The sequence below is a fragment of the Rousettus aegyptiacus genome, unplaced genomic scaffold, assembly GCF_014176215.1.
Source record: "Rousettus aegyptiacus isolate mRouAeg1 unplaced genomic scaffold, mRouAeg1.p scaffold_m13_p_17, whole genome shotgun sequence".
Lineage (NCBI taxonomy): Eukaryota > Metazoa > Chordata > Mammalia > Chiroptera > Pteropodidae > Rousettus > Rousettus aegyptiacus.
This window is the reverse complement of record NW_023416292.1, coordinates 6082776-6096085: the sequence shown is the minus strand read 5'-3', so window position 1 is coordinate 6096085 and position 13310 is coordinate 6082776. Positions and strand designations below refer to the sequence as shown.

At 39.6% G+C, this 13310-nt stretch overlaps 1 long non-coding RNA gene across 1 annotated transcript; it reads right to left on the bottom strand.

The window, feature by feature from the left end:
* Positions 1-2979: 2979 nt before the first annotated feature.
* On the bottom strand, positions 2980-9325 carry LOC107513498. The gene is made up of 3 exons (XR_001597552.2): positions 9122-9325; positions 4196-4350; positions 2980-3078 (listed from the first exon to the last, which is right to left on the bottom strand). It is a non-coding gene; the product is annotated as an uncharacterized LOC107513498 (long non-coding RNA).
* Positions 9326-13310: the final 3985 nt, after the last annotated feature.

Sequence of the window (13310 nt, the reverse complement as noted above, 5' to 3'; positions counted from 1 at the left end):
ATCACCAAGCCCATTTATAAAAAACAAGTCAAGTTGTTGGCTGAGGCTGAGTTTGAAAAAGTCAGGCTTCAAGACTCCCCAGTGTGGAGTGGCCCAGAAAGCTCTGTGGTGCCCTAAAACCTACTCTAAGGGTATATTGATGGCCTCTTCTCATTTATAAATTTAAAAATCATTTAGTCTGTGTCTACTAAAATGTAAGTTTATCTTTTTTACTATCACATCCTCAGTCTCTAGCGTAAGGTATGACACATAGTAGGCCCTCAAATTTCATTCATATTTCAAATGAATGAAACTCAAATTTCTAGCACTGCACTGGGTCCTTCAGATAGGTATAAAGGAGTATGACTCTTACTATCTTCATTGAGCTTATAATTATTTGGGGGTCTCAATGCAAAAATAGTTTAATAAGAAACAAACAGTGGAGTAAATCACACAGTTAAGTACCAAACAGCTAATACAGTGAGGATCTAGCATTAACTGAGAAAAAAAAAAAAAAGTATTGTCTAAAGTTACATAGGATGACATTCCAGAAGAAACAGAATCCTCCAGTGCCCATAATGCTGCCTTGAGCAATTATGAAGTCTTTAAACATTCAATGGCTTTACTTCCAGTCAATAATGTCATTTTTTTCCCCAAAGGCAAAAGTCAGCAAACTTCAATCAACCCACCTAAAGTATAAATTATTAGTAATGTTAAAAGAATATATAGTGAGGTTCGACATGCAAGGACATATGTTATGTTTCAGCTTCAGACTTAGAATAAACTGGGTGTGGCTGGAAATGTAGTAGAGAGACCAAATGCCCCCACGAGACCCACACTGCCTGCCGCTACTGGAGGGCACTCTTTCTTGAGTTAGTTCAGGCATGTGCTGCGTTCCATCACAAAGAAGAGAAGTTGGAAGGAAAGGACAACTTCAGCCATGACGAGGTTCATGTCCTTCGCATTGCTTTGCGGTTCTTGTCCTCCTCAACCGTGCTGGTACTGAGGCCTAAGAAGAAAAATCTAACAAATACTAATGTCAACAATGCCAACACCATCATTTATTTGAGCACTACCTACTCCCAATAACCAATGAATGATTTATTTTTATTTCTTGTATTCTGACAACTTTAAGAGGTTTATATTCTGCCCTTACTTCACTGGTAGAGAATGTAAAGAATATAACATCAAGTAATTTACCCAGAGTTAGAATATCAGTAAATAATGGAACCAGGATTAGAATCCGAATCTATCTGGCCACAGAGACAATAGCTCTTAACAAGATGCTATACTACTTCTCCCTCCTGCTGTGTCATTAAACTAGAATGTTTGTACGAAGAGAATAAGGCACTGCTGCTTTAAGGCCTTCTTGGAAACAGAGTGAGAACAAGTAGAGAAAGAAAGCCATTTCTTCTTCTTCTTCAGGACCAAGAAGATCTCTCTAATGATCTGGAAGCCTGCGATCCACACGGTGACCATAGCTGAACTAGGTTTCCAGAGAGAGTTTACATGAGTAGTGAATTAAGTTTGGAGCCCTAGAGTCCTTGATATGGTGATATAAAGGCAAAAAGATAGTCACTTCAAAGGGTGATTTGACAAAACCAGGAGGATGGTTGGTTACATTGAATGGCAGGAAAAAAAAGTCAGAGTTCTCTAAATCTGCATGGGGCGTGGAGGTGGGGTTGGGGGAGAACTGAAGAGACCTAACTCCTTTCTTAAGATTGAGAAATCCAAAAAAAAAAAAAAAAAAAAAAAAAGCCTCCTCTGTTGTGATTGGAGAGACAGAACATGGGCATTACTTCTAGGCAACAAAAGTTGAAGGTGTCAATAATTGTTTTAGACAATATAAATGATCAGTTGAGAAGGCTATTTTAGAAAAATGAGTTTATTAGTAAAGTACAGGATAGAATGGGGAAAGAAGAGTCTGGAGTCAATGCCTCAGGGATTCAGCAAACTTTTGCTAAAGTATCCATCCATTAAAGAGTTATTATAATGCAAGAAATGTTGAAAATGATGATTGATTGATATCTACTTTGGAGTGGATATAAAGTAGGATAAAAAGGTTTACTCTGAGGTGTATAGCCTCGATTACTTAGAGAATGCTGGTATTACCAATTTTAGAAACAAGGAAAAATAAAGATGGATAACCAGTTAGAAGAAAAGTTAACAGCAATAACAGCTACCATTTATTGAAATATCACTATGTAGCAGTCACTATATCAAGCACTCTTGATAATTTAGGCTTTACAAAAATCTTGTGCATTAGGCATTATTATTTTCTTTCATAATCAAGGAAACCGAGGCTTATGGTAAATAATTTGCCTAAAGTCACACGATGGTAAGCGATGGTGCCAGAATAATGAGTTTTGTTTTAAGCATTTTGATATGGTGACAGAATGTCACAAAAGAGCTGCTGCTGAACAATGTTTTAAGGTGAGAGTATGAGCTAGGGAGGCAAACTGGGGGAATTTTTCAGCTACCTGACCAAGAAAATATAATTTCTCTAAGAAATATCATTAAAAAAAAAGATAGAGGAGAAGGTCACAGGATTTTGTGACTTTCCATAAATAAAGGAGCAGTTGGCCATTAGTGTGGCCATTGTCAAAGAAACAGAAAGAAACAAGTATTGGTAAGTATGTGGAGAAATAGGAACTCTTGCACATTGCTGGTAGGAATGTGACATGGTACAGCCACTGTGGAAAACAGTGTAGCAGTTCTTAAAAAAATTAACCATAGAACTACAATATGATCTAGGAATTCCACTGCTGGTTATATACCTAAAAGACTTGAAAGCAGGGACTTGAATATATTTGTACACCCATGTTTACAGCAGGATTATTCACAATAGCCAAAAGGTGGAAACAATCCAAATTTTCACCAACAGATGACCAAAATACAGTACATACATTCGATGGAATATTATTCAGCCTTAAAAAAATGAAATTCCATCATAGGCTATAATATGGATGAATCTTGAAGGCATTATGCTAAATGAAATAAACCAGTCATAAAAGGATAAATATTGTACAGACCTACCTGTGAAGTCCGTAGAGTAGTCAAATTTATAGAGACAGAAAGTGGAATGGTAGCTTCCAGAGACTGGAGGAGGAGGAATGGAAAATTAATGTTTAATGAGTACAGAGTTTGGGTTTGGGAAAATGAAAAAAATTGGGAAATGCATTGTGGTGATGCATGCACAACAATGTAAATATACTTAGTGCTAATGAGCTGTGCACTCAAAAATAGTTAAAATGATAACAGGAAACAGCTACTGTATTTCAACATAATAAATATAATGGAAAAACAATTTTAAATCTTTTTTAAAAAAGTAGTTGACCAAGCATAAAGTTGGAAGTTGAATGCAAATTCTCCCACTGTGTGTTCTGAAAAGGTCAGGGAGATCCAGCTATATTCTACCAAAGGACAGTCCAACTAATCATTTTAAAGAGGCCAGCATTAGGTAAAAAGGTTACAGGTGTGTGATTTTTGTGCTATGGCTTAGCTCATTAAAACAAAAACACTAGGATTAACAAAATGTTTTCAAGACTTTGAAAGCAAATTCATAAATTTATCTGCTCAAGAAATATCTCTTTCAATACTGCATATAGCCACCTCTGGCCCCAGCATGACATCAGAAGAAAAGGCACCCAGAATTGGAATTAAAGAATTAAATAGCATGACTAAAGATAAGAACAAATTTCTTCATGGTGAGAATTCTTCATCCTGGCACTGAGTGATTCAGGTGGGGCGCAGCCTTGTTTTCCATTAGTGTTTAGGCACAGGATTGGACCAAGAATGGACAGCAACATTCTGCAGCCTCCTCCCTGCCTTATGATCTCGTAGGTAGATCATTTGACCACGGTTATTGTGTCCTTTTTTAAGTGCCTCATACAAATTTGGAGATTCCTCTTGCCTTCTTAGCTTGAGCGAAAAGACAACACGCAGTGCCTCTAAGCTATGCAAACACTTAGATGGGACCTGAGGGAGAGGGGTTGGCATTTAGTGGTGACAATTCTCACAAAATTTCTCATCTCAGAGATGTTACAACTCCTGATGGCTTCAATCTTTCATTTTAGAGATTTCTATTGATTGGGTAAGAATCACAGGCATTTTATCCACAGCACAGAGATATCAAAGCAAACTTTTCCCCCCAGTGCCATTTCCCCAGGGGATGGGAATGATTGATTTTTATTGGTTCAGCTTCTAGGATACTCACATCTCAATCCAGCCAATTTTCTTTGGAGAGAGCCCACTCCAGTCCACTTAATTGTATTTTCTAACCAAAGAGTTGAGAGAGATTTGTCATCTTTACAGTCCAGAGGAGACGAATCTCCAGACTCCTCTTCCAATTGCATGAGCTTGTTTCTGAAGCTGGTAATTGAAGAAAGGAGGTAAAGCTTAAGGGGGAAAAGTCACACAAAAATATAAAGCTGAATATACAGTGACTGCGATACAGACGAAAATAAACTAATCAGGGCATGAAGGAATTGAAAGATCTGAGGAGAAACAGACCTTTGCTCCATGCTTTCCTAACTTTTATTGGACAACAATTCCTATAAGTAGTCTTTCTTTTAGAGCCGAACAAAGAAGCACCATATATTAGCTAAGAAAGTTCTCCCCTCAATTTTCTGGTTACATCTTCCTTTCTGTTTGCTTTTTCTCATGGATCACATGCTCCTATAAACTTCTTATCACCCCGACCTCTGCTTATCTTGACCTTCATATAATCTTATATTAAATTTCCAATTTTCACCTGTCTTGGCAATAGCTCACTCTGGATTATAGAAATGAAGATTCAGAGCAAATTAGGAACACTAATCTATTTTGAGACTTTGGAAAAATTAATGCCCACATTGAAAGGGAAAGCCTCAGCCACCCTCTTGGCAAATGGAAAAGGTGCCCACCTTGGGATTTTTTGACACACTGCCCCTTTCCTGTCCCCAATTGTATTTTTCCATTAAATATACAATCAGTCCTGATAAATTCTTTATGCTGAATGTCTTCAAACCTACACATTCTATACTACATTATATATTTTTATTTTGTGCATAGATTTATTTTCATTTTCTCTATTATACTGTGACATTTCCAATTAGATGTAAAATTCCTGAAAACCCAGTAATACTATTTTTCTTACCTCTTCCACAATGCCTACCAAACATAGTGTTGGGCAAGACATTGGAAATATTACAACTAGCACTATAAAGTGGCAATGTCGTTTATGTCCTTTTTTCAGAATGCCTTTGTTTAGAGTCAATCATAATTTTTGACATAGTTATTAGTTTATTTTTGACCTATATTTTACATTACTCTGTTTGATCTACTGCTTTATTTACCACACTGGCTCAAATTATTATTTTGATGACTTTAGAAATTACTATAGTCGATTTCCTTCAAACAAAAGAATTTACTTCTACCACAGTAAAAACAATGTTATAGTGGGTTTGAAGGCCAACCCCAAACAGGAACACAAAAGATTCTGAGTGTGGACAATATTTTTAGAGTAAGTGTATGGCTGCTAAAGGTTGCCTCTCTGAAGAAGATATTGGAAGACAACTCTCTGTGAATATTTTCACCTTTCGGCATGGTCCAGACTTTCTGAGCAAAAGTACTGCAACCTGGATTAAAAGGATGATTGGATGATAAACATTCAATTAGAGATAGTGTACTGCTCCAGAGAGATTTAAAGACTCATCTCCTCCAGAGCTATTTTGCTATTTTCTTACCTTCTAAAAGTAGTGAAGTAGGTGGTTTCTCTTTTCTCCTCAGAGAGGATTCCTCCTCCTCCTCCTCCTCCTCCTCCTCCTCCTCCTCCTCCTCCTCCTCCTTCTTCTTCTCTCTCTCTCTCTCTCTCTCTCTCTCTCTTTCATTTTTCTTTCTCTCTCTCTTATGTTACAGTGCATGCAGATGTGCCAGACAGCCTGTATAAGCTCCAAGCCTCATAACTTTGGGATTCCTCTTCTGTGATACTAAGGTTCTACACACAATTTCATTGTCGGAGGGTTTTTCCCCACATCAACCAATTTTCTGTGGCACCATCCGGATATTCTACAGTTCAATTCAATTCTGAAACTGTCTACCTAGAGATAATATCAGATCCCACAGGTAAGGGGCTCAGTCCTACAATATTCCTTCCCCTCCCCACTTTAGATGTCAATCCCAAGTCCCAGCTGTCACCTGGGTTTCTAACCAACCAGCTACAGATTAGAGGTTCTGACAACTCTCTCCTCAGGTTTGATTAATTTGCTAGAGCAGCTCAAAGAACTCTGAGGTAATATTTTACTCAAGAGATTAGCCATTTATTATGAAAGAATATAACTCAGAAACAGCCAGATGGAGGAGATGCATAGGGCAAAGTATGGGGAAAGTGTTTGGAATGCCCATGCCCTCTGCAAGTACACCACTTCCCCCAAATCTCCATGTGTTCACTAACTCAGAAGCTCTTCAAACCCTGTCCCTTTGGAGTTTTTTATGAAAGCTCCATTACATAGGAATAATCGATTAAATCATTGGCCATCGACTACTGATTCAACCTCCAGCACTTTTCCCCTACCCAAAAGTCAGGGGGTGGGACTAAAAGTTCTATCCCTCTAATCACATGGTTGGTTCTCCAGGCAACCAGTTCCCATTGTTAGGTGGGATCCTCAAATCACCCCATTAACATAATAGGAGACACCTTTATCACACTCATCACTTAGGAAATTCAAAGGGTTTTAGGAGCACTGTGACAGAAATAGTGGTGAAGACCAAATATTTATTTCTTATTATAAATCACAATACCATAGGTACAAGCCCTCCTGCATGCACAAGTAGCATTGGGCCCTTGTCACAATCATCCTGTGGTTGATTGGGACACAGGGAACTAGCACTAAGATGCTCTATGAGCAACAAATGATATGCTCTCTAATACAGAGGTCTGGTGCTTCTGTTAGTATGTGTACATATACAGAGAGAGAGAGAGAGAGAGAGAGAGAGAGAGAGAGAGAGAGAGAGAGGGAGAGAGACTAACACACATACCTCTATATAACATAGCAGGTTAACTTGTTAGCCTGTAACTAGAACAACGTCTCAGGCCCATCACAGTTTCAGACTTAACCAAAGACAATAATCATTATAACATTCTTGGATATTAATCAAATAAGTTACATAAACAAGAGTTTCATAATGGTGTAATGAGTTAGGAGCCTTCTTTGGGAGATATCGAAACCTTTGTCTTTGGTCCTACCTTCTTGCCTTACTAGTGGTTGCCTATTCCGTGCAAGGTGGGGTCATTGCCTTTAAGGGACTACAACTAAATGCACCACATGCTCAGTCCCTAAGGAGTTTGTCATGCATAGGGGAAGATAAGGTATTTGCTAAATATCTTCAAAACAAAAGAGAAATTGCTTCTGTGAAAGAAATATATTTAGTACTACAAGACATAAAAGGAAGAGGCAGTATTATTTTTAGCTGTGTATGTTGTGTGTAGAAAGGAGCTAACTGAAGAGTTCCCATGAAGGAAAATTTTCAGTATCTGTACTCATCATTTAGATAAGGCTACAGAAGCCAAGCTCCTTGAATTCATAAATAACACAAAGCAGGGTGCATGGCCAGTTAACTGGTTAGCAAAATCAAGATTCTGAAATATAGCTATAAAGTGGAATAACAGGAAAAATTAACAAAATGAAACTGTGCAGTTATAAATGTAGAGTGATAAGCAGGTTAACAGCAACACTGACAAGACTACATAAGCTCAACAGTGGTAAAATTAAACCCAAACATTCCTCTTGATGCTATTTCAAACCTGCACGCACCTGTTCACCTGGGAGGTTCACACCTATGACAGCTGAATCGGGCAAGTTTTACTGTTCCTTCTGAATAGAAGTGGGTACGTGGTCTCCGAGTGTGACTTAACCAAGGTTGTCAATCTGTGGTCCCATTGATTGAAGGGTGACATCACAGTCAAGGAGTCTCAACAATAATCGAAATTCTGTGGTCAGTTGAGGTACAATGTTTTATGAAAGATATTGGCAATGAAGGTACACTCCATCCATTGGAGGCAGGGGGGTCTGGACATCGTGGCATAAGAGGAATGTCTGGAGGAACTTGGCCAGGAGCGGAAAAGGCGTGAGAAGAACTACTGTCTGCAATGGTCTTGGGAGCTAGCATGTGAAAAGGAGTTAGGCTTGTTCTGCGACCGTTTGTGGGGCAGAACCAGCACCATTGCATGAAAGTTACAATGAGGAAGATTTCAGGTGACTGGAAAGGTGAGCATTCTGTTATTTAGAGGTGGGAAAGATGAGCAAGCGAGAGAGTGAACCCATCACTACAGGGCCGATGACAGCACAGGCTGTGACCAGCCGCAAACTGCAGTTGTTGAAGGAATCTCTGCCTAAAAAGAATAAGTTCATGGCTTCTAAGATCCCTTCCAGCTCTGAGCTTCTATTACTTAAATAAAAAATCTACAACACCAGGAAATTCATATCCCAACTATAGATCTTCAAAATATGCTCAGATGTTAAGAACCATGCTGACACCATGAGTTAGCACCATATTCATCTGGGTTGATAAAACATCATAAATAGTCATAAGGCCACTCACATATCATGACTTCTGCCTTTTGCTAGTCTCCATGTCCCCCATGAATGTGAAAACAGCTTGAATTATTATCCCAGAGGAGTTAAGTGATGAGTTTCAGGTTAGTAGTAAAATTAGAGCCAGAAATCCAGTCTCCCCTTAGATTCACTGAGATCTCAGCAATAATATTAGTAATGAAATGACTAATTTTTTTATAGATAGCACTTACTATAAGACATGCACTGCTTTAAGCACTCTGTACCTATTATCTTATTTAATCCTCACAAAATCCTATTGAGTGAGAACTATTATATCTCTATTTTATAGCTTAGGAAATGAAGAGGCACACAGGTTAAGTAACTTGCCTAAGGAAACAGATGCCACGAGGCAGGGCTACATTTCAAACCTAAGCAATACGACTCCAAAACCTGTACTCTCGACCACTGTTTCCCCTCTATATCCATTCTATTTGTGAAATAGAAAGGGTCAGTCCCCATATTTGTACAACACAGCTTCTGTGGGATACGTGGCCAAAAGAACCAAACGATTAAGTTTGGGAAGCTAAGAGAAATAGAACAGACTCTACCTTGGGAGGTATCACTCTGCCTCACTCAGCTCATCCTTCCAAATATAATGCGTGGCTACAGAAGCATCTTCTCACCGATGGGATGGCAGAAATTAACTGAGCACGCTGCAAACTTGAGACTCAGCGATTCTGATAATCAGACTGGCCTGAAATGGAGCCGAGATTCAGCCAAATACGATGCGGGGCTGGGAGGGGCATGCAATAGAAAAGTAGACAGCGGAGTTCACATTTGACCCTTAACTGGAGTGTGAGAAAGACAAAACCGAAATAATGGGTACCACAGATAACTGTTTAATCCTTTCCAGCACAACAAGCAAATAAACTGCCATTGGTGTCTCAAAACTCCATACAGGGTAATATTCCTTTAATGGAATGCTTTTAGAGAAGAGTCATAAAAATAAATTGAAAAGTACTTTCTGCTGGCTACAGCTGGCATAAGCAGCATCTGAGCAAACAGGATAACACAAAGCTTAACTTAGCATCGCCATTTTTATTACTCACCCGCGACGGGTCTTATAATAGCATAAATTCACTTAAAAAACGGATTCTTTCCCCCTACCGTCGCCCCTCCTTCTCTCCACCGCCACGCACCCAATAGCCTTCTGTGTTAATTCTGAGCAGCGTAATTACAGGTCTTTTTATGATTTAGGTTTGAGACCAATTAGCTGATACTGCAAGCCTTTCAAATGCCAGCTTCCCTCTCCTGGCACTCCTTGTTCAGGAATTTATCTGTGCGCCTGTAAAAGGCAAATGTTTTGCGAGGAGCAGAAAAATCAGGTCTGTTTGTGGGTGGGTTCCCGCTGCCCCTCTCTTCTCCCTTTTTCATCTGCCTATGCATCTTTGGCGCACCTGTTCTCTAAAATTGTCACAGTGTGAAACACACCCTGAATATTCATGCTGGGTACCCACGCTGCTTCTGATAACAGGTAGTTGTGTCCTAGAACTGCCAGTTGCTTCCCCCATGAATTGCCTTTCCTACAGGTGGCGCTGCAGAGCCACGCTGGGCAGTGGGCTGCCACCATTTGGACCCTGTTAGCCCGTAGCAGGAGGGCCTAGAGCTTAGGGAGTGAGAAAGGCACTGCCTGAGAGCCCTGCCTCGTCCGTGCTGCGTGCTGCGTCTGCTCCTAACCTCCTCCGCTCACGTTCATCACAAAGCCAGGCTACAACACGGGCCTTGACATCGGACGTTCAGCAAAAATCTATATAACCGACCAATGAGCGTGGACTGTATGAGGCCGTCCGCACCGCTGGGAGATTCAGGTGTAAATGAGATTTACATCTCTCAGTGTGCTTTCTATTGAATGTAAGAAGCTGCAACTTATTCACATAAGATAACTTAGACTACAAGGCAGGATGTGGTAAGTGCTGTATGGTGCAGCCAGTAAGTTTGAAGAAAGATTTCGCCATGGGGTCCTAAGTAATCAGAGGCTTCAAGCTTCTACTCTGTAGCAAGCAATTTACAAATATGTTTAATCCTTACATGACCTTTTGAGATACATATAACATATAACTACATGTGTTACACCTGTAACAGCTTTCTGAAGAAGAAATCAAAACTCATAAAATTTGTTAACTTGGTTAAGTCACAGAATTCAAAAAATAGTGACAAAAATTAGAAATTTGATTTCTGACCTGACACCAAAATCTTCACCAACTTATCACGTTTCCTCTCCACAGGTCAGCAGAAGTGAAGTTTAGCAGGCATTCTGCTGGTGGTTGTCGAGGTGGTTGTAAGGGGAAGTGTAAGAATATTCAAGGAAAGAAAAGTAGACAAATTTGGATAGAATTAAGGGATTAAAGGAGACTACGAAATACTAAAATACCAGGTCAGAAAGGGACATACAGAACTAATCCCAGATATATTATGAAATTAACAAGTCAACAATATATTAGCATATTACACAGCCATTAAAAAACTATAAAGAACAAGTAGAATTGTGGAAAATGCTAATGCTATAACATTAAACAAAAAATAAATTAATAAGACAAAGCAGGATATAAAGTACTTTATGGTTACTACTACATGAAAATAAGTATTAATAGTGTTTTTACATAAAACTTTTATTTAACATTATCTAAAAGGAAAAAATATATATAAGCCCATTCCCTGGGTATAAGCACGACTATATTTACTCTGCTCCAGACAGACGGTTTTTCCCTCTGTTTCTAACGGACTTCTATGGGGGGACATCTAATACCTTCCCTGTTATTTTAGTGCCTTGTAACCCCACTGCCTCGTCCTGCTACCGTCGCAATTTCGCCCCACAGCTGGTTTCTGTCTCTGTGAGCAAACTGCTGCTTTGAAATTTTTAACATGCTTTGGGTTCCAGAGATAGTGGAAGTAAGTAAGATAGCTGTTCTCCCCATCTTCTTCTTGCATTCTGCATCCCTGCTCTTGGTACTTTTGATATGGATGAGGGGTTAGAAAGAGAGGAATTAATGAGCGAGAAAAAAAATGCTAAGCATCATAATTTGCCAAACTTATTATCTTCCTATCTTATACTTCTCTTTCATGCTACTCACAATGCTGCCACTTAATTCCTCTATGTCGTTCGTATCTAGTAACTTTTAAAAGCTCCCATACTCTAGAATCACCACCTCTACTTAGTTGTCCATCAGTGGTGATGTCATACATCTTGCCTTTCAGATGTAGTTGCTGCTACACCTCCTTCTGCCTACCCTCATCCTAGAATAACATGACCTTTGATGAAGTTAAATAAACTGCATCTCATTTCCTTTTATGAGTAGATATCAGTTGGCCCTATTAAGCAAGGTCTTTGCCCATCCTATTGGATTCTGTTTCTAGAACCGGTACCCAGCACTGTCAAAGTTGATCACTGCTTAGCTGGGCAAATGAAACTAAGGCCTTGGCTGGAAAAGGATACAACAGAGGACATGAGTAGGTCAGCAGAGATTAATGAATTATTTTAATTTAAATAATTTTTAAAGCCAGGGGTCACCTAAGCAAAACCATGATTCTGTGAAGCAAATTCAATAACCAAACCTATTGTTAAATCCCCAAATCTGTGGCAGCCAAGTGAAAATGGCAAAGCCAGGAGAAGGTATCTGAGCTGAGCTGATTTTCAAAGAAGGGAAAATCAGACGCTTGTGCAAGGAGTGTCTGAATTATTTGGGTTCACTATACTTTGCTGTTGCACCCTTAGAAGGTCCACGATCTTTCCCTGCCCTTGTCTTACCAGAAGGCGCCCCAAACCTGACACACTGTCAGCCCCTAATCTGTCTTTCCAGAAGGCCTCTCTACTCCCTCTGCCCCAGCTCACACCTTCTGCCTAGTTACACAACACTGCTGTCACTCCTTCACACTTGCGCGCTGCCTATACCTGCACTGCAGTGCCCCGTCTTCTCTATCTGACACACTTGCAGTCATTCACAAGGCTCATTCTCTGTCACACTGTCCCCAGTACCCCTCGGCAATTTGTAACTCCATCTTTGAGGCTCCCATGACGTTTTGTAGAGACTTCTGTCGGAGAGCTTATCAGAGTGTTATAATTGCTTGTCTACATGTCTCTCTCTCTGACTATACACGGAGGTCCTTAAAGACTGCTTTTCTTGTTCATCTTTGAATCTTCGTGCTTAGCACTTTGCTTGGCACACCATGGGTACTAAATGTGTTTTTCTTAGATAAATGAATCAAATACAATTTTTTCCATTTTCACCTATTCACTTCATTCTCCTCTAGGATCTTGCAAATCAAGAGAGGCAATCTCCTAAAATAAACAGTATGACACCTAATAGATGTATCTATCACAGTTAACAGCCAGCCAATGGCCTCAGTCAGGAAAAATAATTAGCATGCCCAGATCCTGTGTTTCTGTTTAGCCCTATATTCCCAAGGCTACTTGTCTAGGTAAGGACTCTGTCTCTAGGAGCACATGCAAATATATTTTCCAAGACTAGTTCTGTAGAGTACAGTGTAAGATTGTGAAATTCAACACACACCTGGGAAATTCAGACATGATCTCAATAATAAGAGCTGTAATCAAGGAAGAAACCCTTACTTAAGCAAATAATTTGCCTTGGGAGTAAAAGGCTGAACATGATGTTCTTCACACACAGGGACTTTAGCTGGCATTCTGTCTTCATTCCAAATAGACCTCCCTGAACAAATCACAAAAATAAAATATTTACAGTATGCCCACCATCAGCACAAATGGTCCTCAATCAGGGA